Source organism: Schistocerca nitens, chromosome 2, assembly GCF_023898315.1.
Source record: "Schistocerca nitens isolate TAMUIC-IGC-003100 chromosome 2, iqSchNite1.1, whole genome shotgun sequence".
In the NCBI taxonomy this organism is placed as follows: domain Eukaryota; kingdom Metazoa; phylum Arthropoda; class Insecta; order Orthoptera; family Acrididae; genus Schistocerca; species Schistocerca nitens.
Window position 1 is genome coordinate 267,976,244 of NC_064615.1, and position 20,819 is coordinate 267,997,062.

Here is a 20,819-nt window from a genome sequence, read left to right on the forward strand (position 1 = left end):
ATCTCATTCTGGAAACATCCCCCAGGCTGTGGCTAAGCCATGTCTCCGCAATATCCTTTCTTTCAGGAGTGCTAGTTCTGCAAGGTTCGCAGGAGAGCTTCTGTAAAGTTTGGAAGGTAGGAGACGAGATACTGGCAGAAGTAAAGCTGTGAGGACCGGGCGTGAGTCGTGCTTCGGTAGCTCAGATGTTAGAGCACTTGCCCGCGGAAGGCAAAGGTCCCGAGTTCGAGTCTCGGTCGGGCACACAGTTTTAATCTGCCAGGAAGTTTCAGAACCTCGATTCATCCGAAAAAATGACGTTTTGCCATTTTTGCACCCAGGTTCGTCGTTGAGTACACCATCGCAGGCGCTCCTGTCTGTGATGCAGCGTCAAGGGGAACCGCAGCCATGGTTTCCGAGCTGACAGTCCATGCTGCTGGAAACGTCGTCGAACTGTTCGTGCAGATGGTTGTTGTCTTACAAACGTCCCCATCTGTTGACTCAGGGATCGAGACGTGGCTGCACGATCCGTTACAGCCATGCGTATAAGATGCCATCATCTCGACTGCTAGTGATAAGAGGCCGTTGGGATCCAGCACGGCGTTCCGTATTACCCTCCTGAAGGCACCGATTCCATGTTCTGCTAACAGTCATTGGATCTCGACCAACGCGAGCAGCAATGTCGCGATAGGATAAACCGCAATCGCGAGGGGCTACAATCCGACCTTTATCAAAGTCGGAAACGTGATGGTACGCATTTCTCCTCCTTACACGAGGCATCACAACAACCTTTCACCAGGCAACGCCGGTCAACTACTGTTTGTGTATGAGAAATCGGTTGGAAACCTTCCTCATGTTAGCACGTTGTAGGTGTCGCCACAAGCACCAGCCTTGTGTGAGTGCTCTGAAAAGCTAATCATTTGCATATCACAGCATCTTCTTCCTGTCGGTTAAATTTCGCGTCTGTAGTACGTCATCTTCGTGGTGTAGGAATTTTAATGGCTAGTAGTGTACAATGGAGGATATCAGTAGTGTGCACAAAACACATTGCAAGTCCGTCATATGTGTGCCTGCCATGCGAGAACAAGTTATAAACGTTCTTCAAAATTCTGCGTCATCCATCGTCATTGCTCAGAGACTAGCCGGACTAGGGAATTACCGTTCCATGGGTAGGCCGCAGTTAAGACCACAACAGAAATGTCTGCGTCTGTGCTGGTGCCGTGACCGGGAAACATAGACTGCTGACGAATGATGAATGTACTCAGCGGCGTATCGCTGTTTGGGGGGGGGGGGGGGGGGCATTGTCCCATTCTTACAATGTTTTGCAGTGACAGTGGCGTTACTCCCAGTATCATGGTACGGTGGTAGTGACTAAGGGAAATCTGACAGTACAACGCTATGTCACGGACATCCTGCGTTCTTATGCCTTACCTCTCACGCGACAGTATCATGATGTAATATTTCAGCAGATTAATGCTCGTCGACACATAGCACATGTGTCTATGAAGTGTTTGAGTGATGTTGATGTACTGCCGTGGCCACTAAGATTTCCAGTGGAACAACTGTGGGGCCAGCCCGCAGGTTCCAACGGTTTGCACCAGCTTGTCCAGGAGAGCATACAACCTGTTTATGCCACCCTTCCTAAGCGAATCAATGCGTGCATCCAGGCCAGAGAGAGTCATACCGACGAGTGAGCTCATACTGCAAAGTTCTTTGTAAATTTGAACCGAGTCTGTAATCACTGCAATAACATCCCATATCCAATCAAATAGTGAAGTTTCATTTCGTTTCTTCCTTCGACTGGGGTGCTTCGCTCTTTTTGTCAGGCATTGTACCAGGGTGTGGTTTTCGTCAAGATATAACGGACAATGTGGCGAATTGTCTGACGTACCCAAGTAATTTTTAACGTTTGTAGCGGCGGAATAGTCACAACGACTGTTTTTAAATAGAACTATATACTCTTCTCTGTTGACTAGGAGCAACCTTCGAAGAAATCTTCAGCGGGTAACGTTTGTGGCACTCGATCAACAAGAACATGATAGCAGCGGCACAACCACTGTTCCACCGTCAGCAGAAGAAACCGCACAAACGTTTACCTAATAGTACCAAGTGTGCACTAGCACGTAACACAGGTACAGTTTGTGTTTTTTCCCGTGTTCTTAAAGTCTGTCAGTCTGTGGATATGGACTTCCTTTATGGCAAACGTCGCCGAAACGTTGAAGAAGAGCTGCTGAAAGGTATCCTGAGCGTGCCAAGTCCTCGTAACCTGTCTGCGTAAGCACTATAAAACTATGTCAAGAACGAGTAAGAACGAAGAATAAAATACTAAAACGAAAAAGAGCTGCAAGTAAGAAAAAAATGCAGCAATGAAACAGAATTCCTACATCATTACGATGGAGCCTGAATGTGTGAATAGGGTCGATCGAAGGAGAGTTCTGCGAACAATGATTCCCAATAATCGGTTGCAGTCCTCCGAATGTCTACGATAATGCAAAGCGATGTGCAAATTCTATGCAAAATTTCGTTTACGAAAGAAGCACCCACACATATAATAAACATGTATGTATGTATGTTATACATCTTCTCCTATATTACTGGTTCGATTTCAACCAAACCTGATACACATGTCACTTACTGTCTGAAAAGAATCGCTGTGGGGTAGCAACCCTTACATATCAAACGGATGTGGTGGGGGTGAGAAATCAGTGTAGCCGACGACGTTAGTCATCCAGTATTTGAGAGTGAGAACTTTCAGAGACTTGCAACAAGCTTTACACATAATTTCAACCCGAAACTTTTCTCGGTGTCGATCCTTACAAAGCGATGAAAGAAAGCAAGTTTATCGATTACAACTTTTTCGCTGTTCGTGCAATAAAATAGCCGCATGAAGCATGAAGTTTTAATTTTTACTGCTCTATTGCTAATTGTATTCGCATTAAATTTTGCAGGCAATATTCACATATACCACTGAACGTTCGAGACATGATGTCATAAGGGCTGCGATGAGTGAAAAACTGCCGAATCACGCTTGACGTTTTAATTTATGACTTCTGTTAACTATATTCACAACACATTATGACCGAGCGAGGTGGCGCAGTGGTTAGACACTGGACTCGCATTCGGGAGGACGACGGTTCAATCCCGCGTCCGGCCATCCTGATTTAGGTTTTCCGTGATTTCCCTAAATCGCTCCAGGCAAATGCCGGGATGGTTCCTTTCAAAAAGGGCACGGCCGACTTCCTTCCCCGTTCTTCCCTAACCCGATGAGACCGATGACCTCGCTGTCTGGTCTCCTTCCTCAAAAACCAACCAACCAACCAACACATTATGCACACAGTAACCACATTTATCACTGGATGTACCTGAAAAATTATATTATTGTACAGCACATAATTCAGGAAGTCATAAACACTAAGCTGCTTGAATATGAAATTTCAAGGCAAAATGTGCCGGAGATAGGGTGAGATATGTGTACAAATAGGTGTGATATGTGTTAAATGTACCTGAAATACATTTGGCATGTGCGTACGTGGGCAAAGGCACGGGTAAAAAGCTCATCCTAAACCCCTGGAACTATTCAACCAGATTTTATGCACATATTAGTTACATTCTGGAAAGAAATTCTGTGACGGTAAGAAACCCCAGCCTCCTATTGGGGGGAGGGTGATAACATGGAGAGAGAAGGGCGGAGGAGGATATGGACAGACAGCGAGGGGGAAGGAGAAGATGAGGACAGGTAGGAGGGAGGAGGGAGGAGGGGAGGAGGTGATGGACAGAGAGAGGGGAGGGAACGAGATGGACAAAGAATGGAAAGATTGATATATGGATAGGGAGAGGAGGGAGGAGGAGATGAGTAGCGAGAGGGTGAGGAGGAGATGGACAGGGAAAGGCGGAGGAGGAAATGAATTAGAGGGTGCAGGAGATAGACCGAGAGGGAAGAAGCAGATAGACAGATATATGGGGGACGAGCAGATGGACAGGAAGAAAGATAGAAGGAGATGGACAGTGAGAGGGGTGGAACAGATTGACAGAGAGAGAGAGAGAGAGAGGGGGGTGGTCGAGATGAACGGAGATTGGGGGAGGAGAAAATGGGCCAAGTGGGAACTGGAATAAATACATACCAGGGCAACGCTGGATACTCAGCTAGTTGATTCTAAACTTTGGGCAAATCAACTTAGTAATATTCACTACTGGTCAGTCAAATATTCACGTTTGCTGCGAGAAGTGGATAGACAACGGCCCTGGTCTGCCAACGTGTCGTGAGAGCTTTTCAAAAGCTTGCAATACTTGTCCCTGCTTTGTTGATGGGACTGTAAACAGCCACACGTATCTACAGTTGCTAACAGACATGCTGCCGCAGTTATTGGGGAAATAGCACTGGACATAGGCAGTCCACGTCACAACAACATGATGAAGTCGCGCCCATTCCGCACAGGTATAAAGGACAGTCGAATGAAAACGAGACTGGTGGAAAACAATAAGTAAACTGCTCATTATTTCAAAAGTAAACGCCATACTTCATAATACATTTATGCCTCTGTGACACAAGACGGTCATTGCCTTCGCGGAAAAAGGCGGGCCCACATGTGCAGAAATTTCACTGGGAAACCTCACACGTCCTCCATACAGTCCCGATCTCTCCACAAGGGATTTCATTTTTTTTTTTTTTGGAGCCCTGAAGAAAGACATTCGTGGTCGTCTATTTGCTTCGGACGAAGAGGTGCTCGCCTGTGTACGACCATAGTTACGTAGGAAACCGCAAACTTTTTTCCATGAAGGCACTGACCGCCTTGTCTCACAGTTGACTGCCTCTTATAATATCTGGCCCTTGAATCGATCATTCGAGAAACATAGAATATCTTGCAAATTCACCATACTTAATACTTCTGGTCTTTTATCTGCGGGAAAAATTTAAAAAAAATGGTTCAAATGGCTCTGAGCACTATGGGACTTAACTTCTGAGGTCATCAATCCCCTAGAACTTAGAACTACTTAAACCTAACTAACGTAAGGACATCACACACATCCATGCCCGAGGCAGGATTCGAACCTGCGACCGTAGGGGTCGCGCGGTTGCAGACTGAAGCGCCTAGAACCGGCCACACCGACCGGCCGGAAAAATTAAAATAAGAATCTGCAAGCAAACAGTTACGACACCCGAAGACGTGAAAGACCGTAGAACACAGGCTTGTGTTGCGTTAAATACAGACGACGTTCAACGTGGAGTACTGTCTGCCCAGCATCGCTTTGTGGCGGACAACACTTCGAGCACTCGACACGACAGTCATAATAATCACACGACCCCTTGCTCAGTTACGTGCTTGCTTTTATTCTATGGGAGACGTTTGTGAGACCTCGACTCCTTATGTCCAGTCAGTGGTTTGTATTTGATCAGCTTCTACATACATTACGTCGTTGGAGTCTTCCTCGAAGGTTCTTTCCTATGCCACAGAAAAAAGTTTGCACTTCCATCAAAGCTGTAAGGCCGGTGTCATAATTCAGGAGCTACGAAACCTTCCCCTGTATGTTTACTAATTATGTAAGAGTGACACAAATGACATATTTCGGTACGAATGTCCTGTGAAGATTCTCGTTGACTTGAACACAGTGCCTCTCTTCAATGACACACCTCATTGTTACAGCGGCCTGTCTAGGTGCCTTTCGTCCATCGATTACCGTGAGCTGATTTTCACTTCCGTGCTTACGTATTTGTTTATTATTTTTGCATCCGTGTGACGACAGAAAGAAGCAATTATGTTGCGATCATTTTTCGGTGAAGTAGTTTCCAAACATCGAACTCATATTCATTCTGTTATCTCCAGTTTTTATGTCATCAGTATCAAATGGTTCAAATGGCTGGGAGCACTGTGGGACTTAACATCTGAGGTCAACAGTCCCCTAGAACTTAGAACTATTTAAACCTAACTAACCTAAGCACATAACACACATCCATGCCCGAGGCAGGATTCGAACCTGCGACAGTAGCGGTCACGCGGTTCCAGACTGAAGCACCTAGAACCGCTCGGCCACACCCACCGGGGCCATCAGCATCAGCGAACATCTGAAAAACAAAGGAAGCAAAATTAAAATTTAATGTTCTGTGGACGGCGACGTCATTATAGAAGCAGCGCCAGCTTGGATGTGTAAAGGATGGGGGTAGAAATCAGCTGTGACCGTTCAATGGAAGCACCCCGACATTTTCCTTAAATTTAGAGGAAGGCAGTGCAAAGCTAACAAGTTGGATGACCCGACGGGGATCTGAAGCGCAGTTCTCACGTCTGCGAGTCCAGTGTGTCGAACACGCTGCAGCCATCTGGCTTTCTCCCTTTAACGGATATTAGGCACGACCAAACCATTTAAGAGGCGGCTGACTACTCGACAAGTCTCTGGAAGTCTATTTCTGTAGCGGACGGGCATTACTGTTCGACTGGCCACATTGTGCTTTAATTCCAGCCAATCGATTTGCTAAGAATAACTTTCACGTTCGATAAGGCGCGTATTCAAGGCCACTCCACATCCGGACAATAAGGTATCACCACTGTAAAAGCGGCATAGAGTGGCATTCTGTTACGCGCCTATCTCTCTGCAGCTGATTTCCTTCCTATAGTTATATTCATTCAAACTTTTTTCATTTTGTACAACGCTATGGACAAGTGGAAACGTCTATACAACGAACACAACGTAGATGCTAAAAGTGGGAACAAACCACTGTCGTAATTACGTGAAAAAATAATTAAAATCTTGTAGTTCACATCTCAACCCTTCTAAATTCGTGTGTAGGATGTTCGGAAACAGTATGAATGGCTTGTAAAGGTGTTGCAGTGTAGCTTGGGCTGTGAAATGATTATTAAGAAAAAAATTCGATACGTTGTGCCTTGTTAATTAGCATAGAAATTAGCCAGTGAGGGCGTTGCGAGCGCAGGTTCAAGCGGCCAGCCAGGAACGGTGTCACCAAACGTGTTCTTCGTTTGGTTTCCTAAAAATGAACAAGAGACTGATAAAAAACTGGACTTGGGATGGTAGTAAGGATCGAACCCGAGCCCAAGGCTGAGCAGTCTCGAGTGCTGTCATCTACGAGATAAGAACAATTAACAATAATTGTATGTGGCGGGCCGCTTGAACTTGCGCCCGCAATGGCCTCGCTGGCTAACTTCAAGGTTAATTAACTCGGAAACGTATCGAACTTTTTTCTTAACAGCACAACCTACCCCGTATCACACTTACAAGTTTTGCAGACTATTTCTGGCCACGCAACGCACACGCAACATTGACACACGGTACTGGCGCCGTTTCACAGGCAGCACTTCGCATGTAGTTTCATTGACACAATTACTATTGCTCATCAACAAGCTCTATTCCAGAGCTTGCTGGGATCCTTAATGAACGGCAGCGGCAAGAATATTCTTTACGTCAAACACGTAATAAACGATGTCATATAATTTCTTGAACGAAGTGGCAGGCCTATGTCGATAATTTATGCACCAAAACTTTCAGGCAGATGGGACCTTTATACCATATCGCGATCCTCGCGTGCGGTGCTCTTACCTCGTGAGCTATCGAAGAACGCCTCACCACCCGCCCTCACAGCTTCACTGCCACCAGCACACACTCTGCTGCAGTGGGGAAGACGCATCCTGCAAATTTATCCATCCCTTATTTTTAAATATACCTAATATTTTTATGTTCTTTCTTCGTGCATGCAATGGAGAAAGATTATTGTTTATTGTCCCAACGACGAGGACGACGTTATTGCAGGCGGATTTCGAAGATGGGGAAGGAAAGCGGACATGACCTGTCAAGGGAACCATCCCAGCCTTAAGGGACTTGAAAGACACTGCAAACCTAGCAATCTGGATGACCAGAAGGGGATCTGAAGCACCATCCTAACGAATGCGAGTCCCGCGTGCTGACCACTGCGCTAATTCGGTCGGCATCTCTGTGGACAATGCAGTGAAGATTATTTTAGGTTTATATAGCCTTTTTTCCGTTATAAGATCTTGCAGTCTACTTCTTTATCAAAATCATTCTTACTTGTAGTTTCATAACTGTGAAAATTCCATTTAATTTAGCTTGTCTCTGAATTTTGAATAATTATTTTTGAAAATTTTGTAGTTTCCTGGAACACATTTACGTAAGTACATAGTATGTCTCCACAGTTACAGCGATCCTTAAGCATTCTTAAGACATAAGTGGTTACTTAGTCTTTCGTTCAGTAGCTCAGCATATTTTTATCATAGTAAACTCCTAGAAACATTGTGAAAGATGTTTGTTCAGTGCTGAAGCCCCTAATTCTAAGATTATACTGCTCCTTGCGTTTGTGCTAATACCTCTAAAGCTCACCCATACCGTATCTTTCTACCATCCTCAGACCGTCTCTAAATCATCTTTCTCGTTCTTCTGTTGTGACAGACACCTGCTACTATACACCGAGGTGATAAAAGTCACAAGACACCTCCTAATATCGTGTCACACCTGCTTTTGCCCAGCGTAGTTTAGCGGCTTGACGTGGTATGCACTCAACAAGTCACTGAAAGTCCCCTGTGGAAATACTGAGCTATGTTGCCTCTAGAGGCGTCCATAATTACGAAAGTATTGCCGGTGCACGATTTTGTGCACGAAGTGACCCCTCCATTATGCCTAATAAATGTTCGATGGGATTCGTGTCGCCAGGACGATCTAGTTGGCCAAATAATCGCTCTAACTGTGCAGAACGTTCTTCAAATGAGTAGCGAACAATTGTGGCCCGGTGACATTCCTCATTGTCATCCATAAAAATTCCATCGTTGTTTGGGAACATAAAATCCACGAATAGCTACAATTGGTCTCCAAGAAGTAGGCGAACATAACTATTTCCGGTCAATGATCGGTTTTGTTGGACCAGAAGACCCAGTGCATTCCATGTAAACACGGCTCACACTGTTATGGAGCCACAGTGCCTTGTAGAGAGCTTGGGCCCGTGGCTTTGTGGGGTCTGCGCCACACTCAAACCCTACCATCACCTCTTACCAACTGAAATCGGGACTCATCTCACCAGGCCACGGACTTGTAGTCGTCTAGAATCCACGATATGATCACGAAACCAGTAGAGGCGCTGGAGGAGATATAGTGCTGTTTGCAAAGACACTCTGCTGCCATAGCCCATGAACGCTAATTTTAGCAGCACTGTCGTAACGGATATGTGCGTGGTACGTCCCACATTGATTTCTCCATCGTCCGTGGTGAGAGGCAATGCCTAAATTTGATATACTCGTGAGGCTGTGTATCTCGGAATATTGAATTCCGTAACGATTTCCAAAATAGAATGTCCCAAGCGTCTATCTCCAGCTACTATTCCGCCTTTAAAGTCCGTTAATTCCCTTCTTGAGACCATAATGACGTCGGAAACCTTTTCACTTGAATCACGCGAGTAAAAATGTCATCTTGGCCAATGCACTGCCCTTTTACATCAGGTGTACGAGATACCTCCGCCATCTGTATATGTGCTTATCGCTATCCCATGATTGTCACCTCACTATAAATCAGCTTCATTTTGTTCTTTAACGGGTTGACTGCCGCACGCATGCTGGTGCACCGCCTGGCCAGGCGAAGCACGCGCCGTTACGGACGAAGCTCTGCTGTGGCCACCGGTGCCCTCGTGGCTGTGAATGTGTAAATAAAAATGCTAATATCATCTGCTAACAGCATTTGCTCTACATCTGCCAAGTTTTACGGTTGTTGTTGCTGTGGCCTTCAACCCAAAAACTGCTTTGACGCTTCTCTTCACACTGCTCTATCCTGCGTAGCGATCGTCATAAGCGAATAACTACAGCTACCCCGCCCACACACGCACTTCATCCTACTACCAAATTGAGGATTCCTTCCCGCCTCAGGGTGTGTCCTGTCACTCTACCCCTCCTTGTAATAAAAGCACTCCGTCTTCAGGCCACAAGTGGCCCACCAGGGCCGTGTCATCCTCAGTTGAGGATGCGGATAGCAGGGGCGTGTGGTCAGCACACCGTTCTCCCGGTCGATAAGATGGTTTCCTGTGGCCGGAGCCGCTACTATTCGGTTGAGTAGCTCCCCAATTGGCATCACGAGGCTGAGTGCACCCCGAAAAATGGCAACAGCGCATGGCAGCCCGGACGGTCACCCATCCAAGTGCCGGCCACGCCCAACAGCGCTTAACTTCGGTGATCTGACGGGAACCGGTGTATCCACTGCGGCAAGGCCGTTGCCTTTCTTGTAATCAAGTTGTGCCATAAATGTCTTTTTCGCCCACTACCGCGTCATTTGTTACTCGATGTAAGCATCTAATCTCCAGCATTCTTCTGCTTCTACATACATTCTCCGCAAGCCACACAGTAGTGCATGGTGGAGGGAACTTTGCCACCACTACTACGCATTTCAAACCATTCTCTCAGTGCACCCTGTGTGGCTGTTATTCTAGTTGTCTGTCTGCTTAGGAGAACTGGGTGCAGTTGAGATGACCTGGTTATTATCCTGAATAAGAAAGGTTTAGGTCAGTTAGGTCAGTCGTACCGTGATTGTCATCAATATACAATCACGCTCATAAATTAAGGATAATGCTGATACATGGTGAAACAACGCTCTGGTGGGCGACTTGCGGGTTTAAATCACCTCGGGGTGTGACCATGCGGTGCATTTGACCTGCGGTCGTCGCACGGTGGCGCTGGCAGCAGTCCACGCTGCATGTCAGAGTACAGTGCAGCGAGTAAGTGTGTAGACGATTTCAGACGTGCTAATGGTGACTACATGTTGAAAATGGCTCAAAGAACACGTACTGATGTTATGAGGGGTGGAATACTAGGGCGACTGAAGGCTGTCCAAACACAGCAGGTCGTAGCACGGGCCCTCCGTGTGCCAGAAAGTCTGATCTCAAGATTATGGCAACGATTCCAGCAGACAGGAAACATGTCCAGGAGCTAAATTACGGGACGTCCACAGTGTACAACACCACAAGAAGAGCGATATCTTACCATCAGTGCCCGCAGACGGCCACGGAGTACTGCAGGTAGCCTTGCTCGGGACCTTACCGCAGCCACTGGAACAGTTGTCTCCAGGCACACAGTGTACAGACGACTGAACAGACATGGTTTATTCACCCGGAGACCTGCAAGGTGCATTCCACTGACCTATGGTCACAGGAGGGCCCGTAAAGCCTGGTGTCAAGAACACAGTACATGTTCATTGAAACAGTGGTCTCAGGTTTTGTCCACGGACGAGTCCAGGTATAGTATGAACAGTGATTCTCACCGGGTTTTCATCTAGCTTGAACCAGGAACCTGATACCAAGCCCTTAATGTTCTTGAAAGGTTTGATGGTGTGGGGTGGGATTATGATTGGTGCACGTACACCCCTGCATGTCTTTGACAGAGGAACTGTAGCAGGTCAGGTGTATCGGGACGTCATTTTGCACGAGTATATTCGCCTTTTCAGGGGTGCAGTGGATCCCATCTTCCTCTTGATGGATGATAACGCACTGTCCCACCGAGTTGCCATCGTGGAGGAGTATTTTGAAACAGAAAATATCAGGAGAATGGAGTGACCTGCCTGTTGTACAGACCTAAAACTCATCGAGCACGTCTGGGATGCTCTCGGTCGAAATATCGTTGCACGTCTTCACACCCCTAGGATGCTCCGACAGGCAATGGTGCAAGAATGGGAGGCTATACCCCAGGAGCTGCTCGATCACTTGATCCAGAGTATGCCAACCCGTTGTACGGCCTGTGTACGTATGCATGGTGATCATATCCCATACTGACGTCGGTGTGCATATGTAGGAAACAGTGGCGTTTTGTAGCACATGTGTTTCGAGACGGTTTTCTCAACCGTGGACTTACAGATCTGTGTCGTGTGTGTTCCCTATGTGGCTATGCTATTAGCGCCAGTTTTGTGTAGTGCCGCGTTGTGTGGCACCACATTCTGCGATTATCCTTAATTTATGAGCATGAGTGTATTTAAGACACGCCCACAGTCAGGTGGATTTAGTTCAATCAATAAGGCGCAGAACAGCTTTCTAGGCAACTTGTAGCCCTGTTTTTCAGGAGTTAGAGGTTGCTTTTCAAGCTGTATTTGCTTACGTTACATAAAATTTCTACAGACTGGAAGTTCAGAACGTTTTAAAATCACTCTAATAGACAAAAAGACGCACCTCGAAGGAATTATCCGAATGGGGCGGAAGTCCGTAGATGTGACGTAAGTGTACAGACAAACAAATGACTACAGTTACAGAAAAACAGGATGATTTATTTAAGAGAAAAAGCTTCTCAAATTGAGCAAGTCAATAACGCGTTAGTCCATCTCTGATCTTTATGCAAGCAGTTACTCGGGCTGACATTTGTTGATAGAGTTGTTGGATGCCCTCCTGTGGGATACTGGGTCAGATTCAGTCCAACTGGCGCTTTAGATGCTCAAACCACCGAGCTGGTTGGAGGGCTCTGCTCCAAACGTTCTCAGCTGGGGAGAGACCCGGCGACCTGGCTAGTCAAGGATGGGTTTGACAAGCACGAAGATAACAAGTAGAAACTCTCTCCGTGTGAAGACGGACATTATCTTGCTGAAACGTAAGCCCCGGATGGCTTTCCATGAAGGGTAACAAAACGGGGTGTAGAGTATCGTCGACGTACCGCTGTGCTGTAAGGGTGCCACGGGTAACAAATAAAACGCCTTCTATGAAATGAAATGGTGCTACAGACCATCACTTCTGGTTGTCGGGGCGTATGACGGGCGATAGGTTAGTATCCCCAGCTGACCATCGGGGCCTGTAATCTCACTGACTGGAACAAAATTTTCTTCCGTCAACTGTGTCGCTTGAAACAGAGCCTCGATGACTACCGAAGACGTATCTGGAGACGCCCCGGACAGCGGTGGAATAGCGACTCTCATCCTGCATCTGGCCCGACAACGAGGAGTGATCGTCTGCTGTGTCGTTTCATATCATTGCAGGACTCCTTTGGTTGTCATCCACTGCACCCCTAACAGCACAGCGGTACGTCGACGATATTCTACGCCCCGTTTGTTGCCCTTCAAGGCAAGCCATCCTGGGCTTACATTTCAGCAAGATAATGTCCGTCCACACACGGAGAGAGTTTCTACTGCTTGTCTTCGTGATTGACAAATCCTACCTCGGACAACAAGGTCGCTGGATTTCTTCCCAACTGAGAACGTTTTAAGCATTACGGGCAGGCCCTCCAACGAACTCGGCTTTTAGACGATCTAACGCGCCGATTGCACAGAATCTGACACGTCATACCTCAGGAAAAAATCCAACTTCACCTTCAATGAATGCCAAGCCGAATAACTGTGTAGCATAAGGCCAAGAAGTGGATCAACGAGTTACTAATTCGCTCATCTTGTGACATTCATTCTCTTGAACAAATTATCCAGTTTTTTGAAACTGTAATCATTGGTTGTCTGTACACGTATTTCACATCTATCGATTTCTGTCCCATTCTGATAATACATTCGCGGTGCGTCTTTGTTGCCTTATAGTGTATAATAGGAATAATATGTCATGTAAATGCGACTCCAAAATCAAACTTCTCTCTACAGAAAGAAATTTTGTCTAGGAAAGTGGTCTGTGCGGTATTAACTGACATAAATGCACTTGACGATGGAGTACAATCCTTCAAAATGCGTAGTCTGAAGAACAATAACTGTGACAGGTTAGACAAATTTATATTTTCAAAGGCCGCCGTTGTCTGGCACCGCCCTTTCCTATATCCCCAGGCTATGCCTTGCGTCGACGGCTATCAGCAATACAGGCGTGCCCGGCGGGTTGCCGAAGCTCCGGCCCACTGGCGACCCCGCCTCACGAAGATCGAAAGTAAACTCACCGGGCGTCGTCAATAAAACGGTCTGTTGTCAAGGAACCTCCAGTAACCGCTACGGAAACGTGAGGTTCTAGATTCGGCATGATAGGCGCTAGTCATTCCGTCATAAACTCGAGTGACAATTATCAGACTTTTATTCTATTAAGAAGTTATTTTCTTTCATTATCAGACAGTCAGCTTCATCAGTGGATCGTATGTGAATCAATACTTTTGTTTTCGTTAAAATAAAATTGTTGTTTTATGCCTTGCTTGTGAGGGCCGCGTAAGAGCATTACACCTTTATTGTGCCTCAGCCTCGCCCACTAAAAGACACTTCAACTTCCGAAAGTTCGGTCTTTTGAGCCACTGGACTCAATTCTCCTCATCCCGTATCCATTCGAGAATGGTGCATGGAGAGAATATTCTCTGTACATTCAGACTATTACCATTTCGTGAGATGTTTGGGGGAGCAAGAAATATGTTGTCTGACTCTTCTTCTCACGTAAACTTTAGGAATCTTACGGTAAACGTCTCTGTGATACACAGCACCTCGCCGGCCAGTGTGGCCGAGCGGTTCTAGGCGCTTCAGTCAGGAACCGCGCAACCGCTACGGTCGCAGGTTCGAATCCTGCTTCGGGCATGGATGTGTGTAATGTCCTTAGGTTAGTTAGGTTTAAGTAGTTCTAAGTTCTAGGGGACTGATGACCTCAAATGTTAAGTCCCATAGTGCTCAGAGCCATTTGAACACAGCACCTCGCTAGTAACGTCTTGCACTGGAATTTGTTGACTATCTCCGAGACACTTTTGACACGTTTACTAAACGTGGCGTAACGTACTGCTCTTCTTTCAGCCTTCTCTATCTCTTCTGTTAACTTTATCTGGCAAGAGATATAGACTGACAAGCTACATTCAAGAAACAACCAAAGAAAGGTTGTGTGAGCTACCGTTTTCTTGGGTGAATTATATTTCCTTAGTGTTCTTCCAATGCATCTCGTTTACCTACAACTAGATTTATGTTGTCGTTCCGAAAACATTGAACCTGACAGTACATCTGCTTTCACGCGACGTCAAATTGGAGTACATAAATTACTCGTCGAAATCTAATGTAACTAAAATACGCTACATAACAGGAACTATAATATTCTAAATTTTCGCTAACATCCAGACGTTCATATTTCAACATAATCTAGACGTCAGGCTACGCTACAGCTCAGTCTGTCGCCGGAACCTGCACCCCAGAAAATAATATAGAAGCTAAATAAATATTATCATTGCTCTATTTTATGTCTGTTTGCGCACGTACGATCTAACATTCTGTAACATCTTTACGGAACAGGACAAACCTGGCCTCTGGTACCGATAGGTTCAACCTCTCGTTCCACTTCAGGATTGTTCCACGTGCATATTCTTCGATATTTTACGCTTATTACTGATTGATTGACAACAGTTTAATAGTACAATAGTCGACCAATTAGCCTTTTTCTCACAACTCCATACTTTTCTTAATGTACACCATGGGCCTCTATACCTTGCACGTTTTCCTACATTTCGCTACATTTACCTGGCATTACCACTTTCCTATAATCATGTGCAGAGTTTGAGCTCAAAGTGTGACATAACCTATTTTTTAAATGTAATATGAGGATCCCAGTGGTCTGTATAGTCATTTCTTTAACACTGCATCAAAACTGCAGACAATATTGAATGTTGCCACTGATTGCACTGATGATTATTCTTTTCCACCTTTCCTTTTAAATGCGTTATTTCTGCAACTTTGGGATGTTTATTTAGTTGGCTCGTGACAGGAAAGTTAACTTAGGAGGACCGGAGAATTGTGAACTTGTTTCGCACTGAGAGCTGTCTCCACCCAGATATGGAACGGGGAAACGGCAGTGTTCTGTGTCAACACAGCAGGAGCGTACGAGAGGTGGGGATTGCGTTCCATAAAAACTGCATTGTTCGAGACGCTAAAAGAAAGCCTTCTTGGCTAGACAAGGTCTGAAGACCAGAAGAAAACACAGAGCTTCGTACTGTGGGACCAGCCGTTGGATGCCGCCGCGACGTGCAGAAATGTTCATTCAAGTATGAGTAAGACGTTTTGTCGTTAGCTCACAGTTATTATTTGGGTAGAAGGCGTGGTTCCCCACATGTGCCTACGTGCAAGGTTTTTGGCTGACTGTGGCTGGAAATCTGTCATGTAGTGGGATATGGTACATCCTTTCTTTCCCGACCATACCATCACTGGTTAAGCATGACAAATTCGTGAGTGGGTAATTGTTAACAAAAAAATTTTATAAAAATATTATTATTGGTCAGAACTCGCAAGGCCTGGTACAGCTGGCCAGAGAAATTCTGACGCTGAGAGAACCATCTAAGTGTTGGAGAGTACATTTTCAGTAGACTTCCATCGGGGACGTCGAAGAAAACACCTGCTGCAGGGGCAGCACTTTCTGCAGCAACCTCAAAGAGTAGACTTGCAGCAGGGACGCCGAAGAAAACAATTGCTGCAGAAACAACGAACAGCACACATGCTTCAGGGATGCCGTCGAGAATGCTTTTCATTTTAGACAGCCAAAGAAGATAACCGCAGAGAGAGATGACTCCGACTTAGAACGGAGGTCGAGCCACTACTGAAGCCACCTTCCGCATTCGCATCATTTAAGAGTGGTATGTGTTGTCGATGCAGCGGCGGACGTGAGGGAAACGCGAAGATTTAACATTGACAGCCAGCTAGTTACACCCATATGTACTTTGGTGTTTATTGTTCCTGTTCTGGGGATCTTTCTTCAATTCTCTAACAATTTTCGCAGTTATAGGCCACATCCGTGATAGAGATTCATATTACGCTTTCATGTGTGCACTCTGCACACTGTAGGTCATATATGTTATCTCTTTGTAATGGCGCGGTTCTATTGTTCTTCTTACAGAATCGTCCACTCACCTTGCGGTGAACATCTCGTCTTCTGCAGCTCCATCATAGGCCTTCTCTGTTGGAAACGAATCATTATTGTTCGACTCTTCAAGCTATATTAGAACCAGCCCCACTATTTGTATCTACAGGCTGCATGAAAAGTTTTGGTTTCAGGTTAACAGAGCTTTTAAATGATACTTAGTATCTGAGTGAAGACTTCAATTTCAATGTATTGTTACTTGTTTGATACAAAAACACCGACAATCTCGTGCTAGTTTCAGGTTCCAGTTTCGATACACGCACATATGCAATCACAGCCACTCGTAACAGCCAGCTTACGATATTCAACCGACCCTGTTACGAAAAAGATCACAAAACGGATTCTCTGTGACACAATGCTCGCTCAAATACTCCTCAACTCGACTCTTCTGAAAGTTCAGTTCTTAGTCCTGACTTATACAATATGCCACGCGGATTTTAATTTACTCAAAGTTTATACAGAAAAATCAGCATTTTGAACGTTCTCATTCCACACTCGCGTCGGTTCATTTTGCGGAACTCCACATCCAAGTGTAACTCATAATCCCGAAAAATGATCACATATATTCAGAGCTTCTTATACTCACGTCTAAACGTGATGAAGGCTGAGTTCCGAACTTTTCTAGGGTTTACAAGGCGTTTCTTTAGGCCACAAAGTATGTACGAACGTACTGTACTACTGTCCTCTGATTCGCTGATACAGATCTTAGCCAACGCAATATCAGTAACAAACTGCGTAATCCCGCGTCCTTACACTGCAACAGTCACAACTTAACTCTTTACAAGCAATTAATTAGAAGAACAAATGTATAAAATTCACAAGTATCAAATAACCATCTCTTTAAATAATTGAATTATTGCCATCTCGTGGGATCGGGGTGTACTGCTGGTTGTCTGCGTCATCCCTACACAATATTTCGGACGTCGTAACTCGGCCCCTTCGTCAGGTGTTTCCTGCGGCTGGTTGACAAGCTGACGGTGTCCCATACTTATGCCTGGTCGAAGTCTGGTGTTCCCTACGGCGTCCGTGCCCGCTACGGCCGTTTCTGGCGGTGCTATTCCCCTCCAGACGTTCCGTCTTCCGTCCGCGCCCGTTTCCGCCGTTTTCCCCTGAGATGGCCGCGCCCGCCAGACGGTTTCCCAAGACTATCGGCACGCTGCATCCGTTTCCCATGTTGAAACATCCTGGCAGTACGTTTCATATCTGAATATCATTTTGGTTTCCCATTCTGTTGGCGACCGCTCCGACTATCTGTCGTGCCCCTGTCATTCTCCTGGCCTTGAGGGTTCGGCACGCCCCTACAAGGTGCTTTTCCTGCCGAATCAGGCTGCTGTGGGAATTGCGTATTGTGGGCATAGACTGGACGTCACCTCCAGGGAGCTACTACGCCTGCATCTGGACTTAGGACTGGGGCAGGTTGGACGGTACCTCTTGATCGTTGGCACCATGCATCAAACACAACGCTACATCTCGACAACTTGTAACCTCCCCCTCACTTATCGTCCTTAATGACAGTGAAAAATTAAACCGCGTGCACCTAATGAAAATTTTGGAAAAGCAATCGTCACCGAAGTTAATTTGTCGGTAAAGAGGGAGGAAAGGGTTAAATCTAAATGAAAGGAAAAATGCAAATGAAATTGGTGGAAATTAATTTTGAGAAAAGGGTAAGATTAATAAAGAAAGTAAATGTGCGGTTATTACGTTAACAATTAATTGGCGTTAATTGGATATTTGAGATTTGGGGAAAATTACGGTCGCCAGTCCTATGGACAACTACTATAATAACTGAAAATGAAAGATTAATGCACATATAATTAGCACTAAAAGCGTGGCCACTGAAGGTTGACACGTGTTGTGTGAAAACTGAATGTTTGTCAGAAGAAATAAATTTCGCTACACTCTGACTTAATTTAGCAAAAGAATTAATAAAACCGGAAAATTGAAAGTTAATTTAGTGACTGAAATTAATAGTGAGCTTTGTTTCTGAAGCACTACGAAATTCAGTAAAATAAGGTTAGTCTTGGGCTACCTCAACAATCATTTCAAAAGCTACTTGAATCTGCGCAATTTAAAAAGAGATTTAACTTTGAACTTGAATTAAATGATTCTGGACAATTAACAATAGTAAAATTTAGTACGTACCAAGCTGGGCTGCAGTCACAGGTAAGCTAAAATATGGTAACAAAACTCGCACTCTTAATTTGTGCTGTTGTAATCTAAATATTGTAGCCAGCTATGAATTGTTGTTGTCGTCTTCAGTCCTGAGACTGGTTTGATGCAGCTCTCCATGCTACTCTATCCTGTGCAAGCTTCTTCATCTCCCAGTACCTACTGCAACCTACATCCTTCTGAATCTGCTTAGTGTATTGATCTCTTGTTCTCCCTCTACGATTTTTACCCTCCACGCTGCCCTCCAATGCTAAATTTGTGATCCCTTGATGCCTCAGAACATGTCCTATCAACCGATCCCTTCTTCTAGCCAAGTTGTGCCACAAACTTCTCTTCTCCCCAATCCTATTCAATACCTCCTCATTAGTTACGTGATCTACCCACCTTATCTTCAACATTCTTCTGTAGCACAGCTATGAATACTTTAACTGAATTTTGGAATTAAAGCAGTGAAATGGAATGATATTACTTTAATGCTGGCGTTTGAATTTCAACGACACTCGGGTTCATTCCGGGAAAGGAAGGGACCCTGCTTGGTAATGCAACTGGGACAATGAGCAACAATGGTTCATGCTACGTTGCTGTAATTTGGTGCCACAAATTGACCAGTTTGAAAAGCTGAGGTCTGCCATACAGTTCTAAAACTTTACGTGCTTCCAGTCTTCCTTGTTGGTTGATTGAAGGTTTGAAGCCGTCGATCGAGGAGGTGGCGACAGTCACTCATTGTCGGCCGTCGCTGTTGCTGAAGCTGAATGTTGGCGCGCCTCCTTCTCGACACGGTCACCAGGCGAAACGGGCTCTTGATGTGCACCAGCTAATGATTCCCGTCCGCGACACCGTGTCAGAAACTATCTTAGCAAATTGAGCGCAATTACATGGTGCCAAACCCCGGAAGCGCGGCAACTCGCGGGAGCGTCACACAACACACCTGCTCCACCGCCCTACTCCAGCCAGACTCCCTCTGCCCGCGCTCCATGCGGCAGAGTTAACGCTACCAAAGATCCTAAACACTTTGGTTCTCCACACGACCTATCGATGTAATCGTTCGATAGCCTTGTTTTCCCTAGGCCAGACCCAGCGTAAAAATACAAATAATATTTACCAAACAAACCAATTATTCATCGACATAAATGCATATATATATATATATATATATATATATATATATATATATATATATATATACAAATAGTAAAACAATTACAATGTATAAAGACACAGAAACGTCATATCTTGAGGTAACAAAATAAGGAAAAACATTATAGTACAATAGATGGAAATAGGAGGATATGCATTTCCGGCGTTACAAACTGGCGAAGTTTTGCGTAAAAGAGTGCAACAAACACTTGATACCCGCAAGGTGGTAAATCTGAGTGATGCCACTTGAAAAATACTCGCAAGAACCCTCAGCTTTGCAGTCACTAATAGAGACCTACCAGTTTCCAGTTTCGTCATCCCTGTGGAACAAGTGGTCAACACCCTACCACCAAATGTTGCAGAACAGATTCGGAGAGAGACGTGCAGGGCACTCCCCAGAACCAGGTCATCCAAAGCAAACGTCTCAAGAGACAAGAGGATGGCTCTCAAGAGAGTACGGGAAGATGAAAACTTACTGGTGTTACCGATGGACAAGGGGAACTCAACTGTTGTACTGCTGAAGCCTGACTATGACCAGAAGATCCGTCATCGTTTAGCGGGCCCTGCTTACAATCAACTAGAGAACGACCCGACCGATAGAATGGACAGGAAAACCAGTGCTCTTCTTAAGGAAGCTGGGTTGCCTGAGAAGATGGTCAAGCAACTGATAGCTAAGGCACCAGTACCACCCAGACTGTATGGATTACGCAAGGTCCTTAAAGGGTCCTTCGCCAAATCGTAAGCAATATTCGTGCAGACACCTACCTTGCAG

At 45.4% G+C, this 20,819-nt stretch overlaps 1 pseudogene; it reads right to left on the reverse strand.

The window, feature by feature from the left end:
* Window positions 1-10,076: 10,076 nt before the first annotated feature.
* LOC126238314 (5S ribosomal RNA) lies at window positions 10,077-10,194 on the reverse strand (annotated as a pseudogene).
* Between the last annotated feature and the right edge of the window lie 10,625 nt (window positions 10,195-20,819).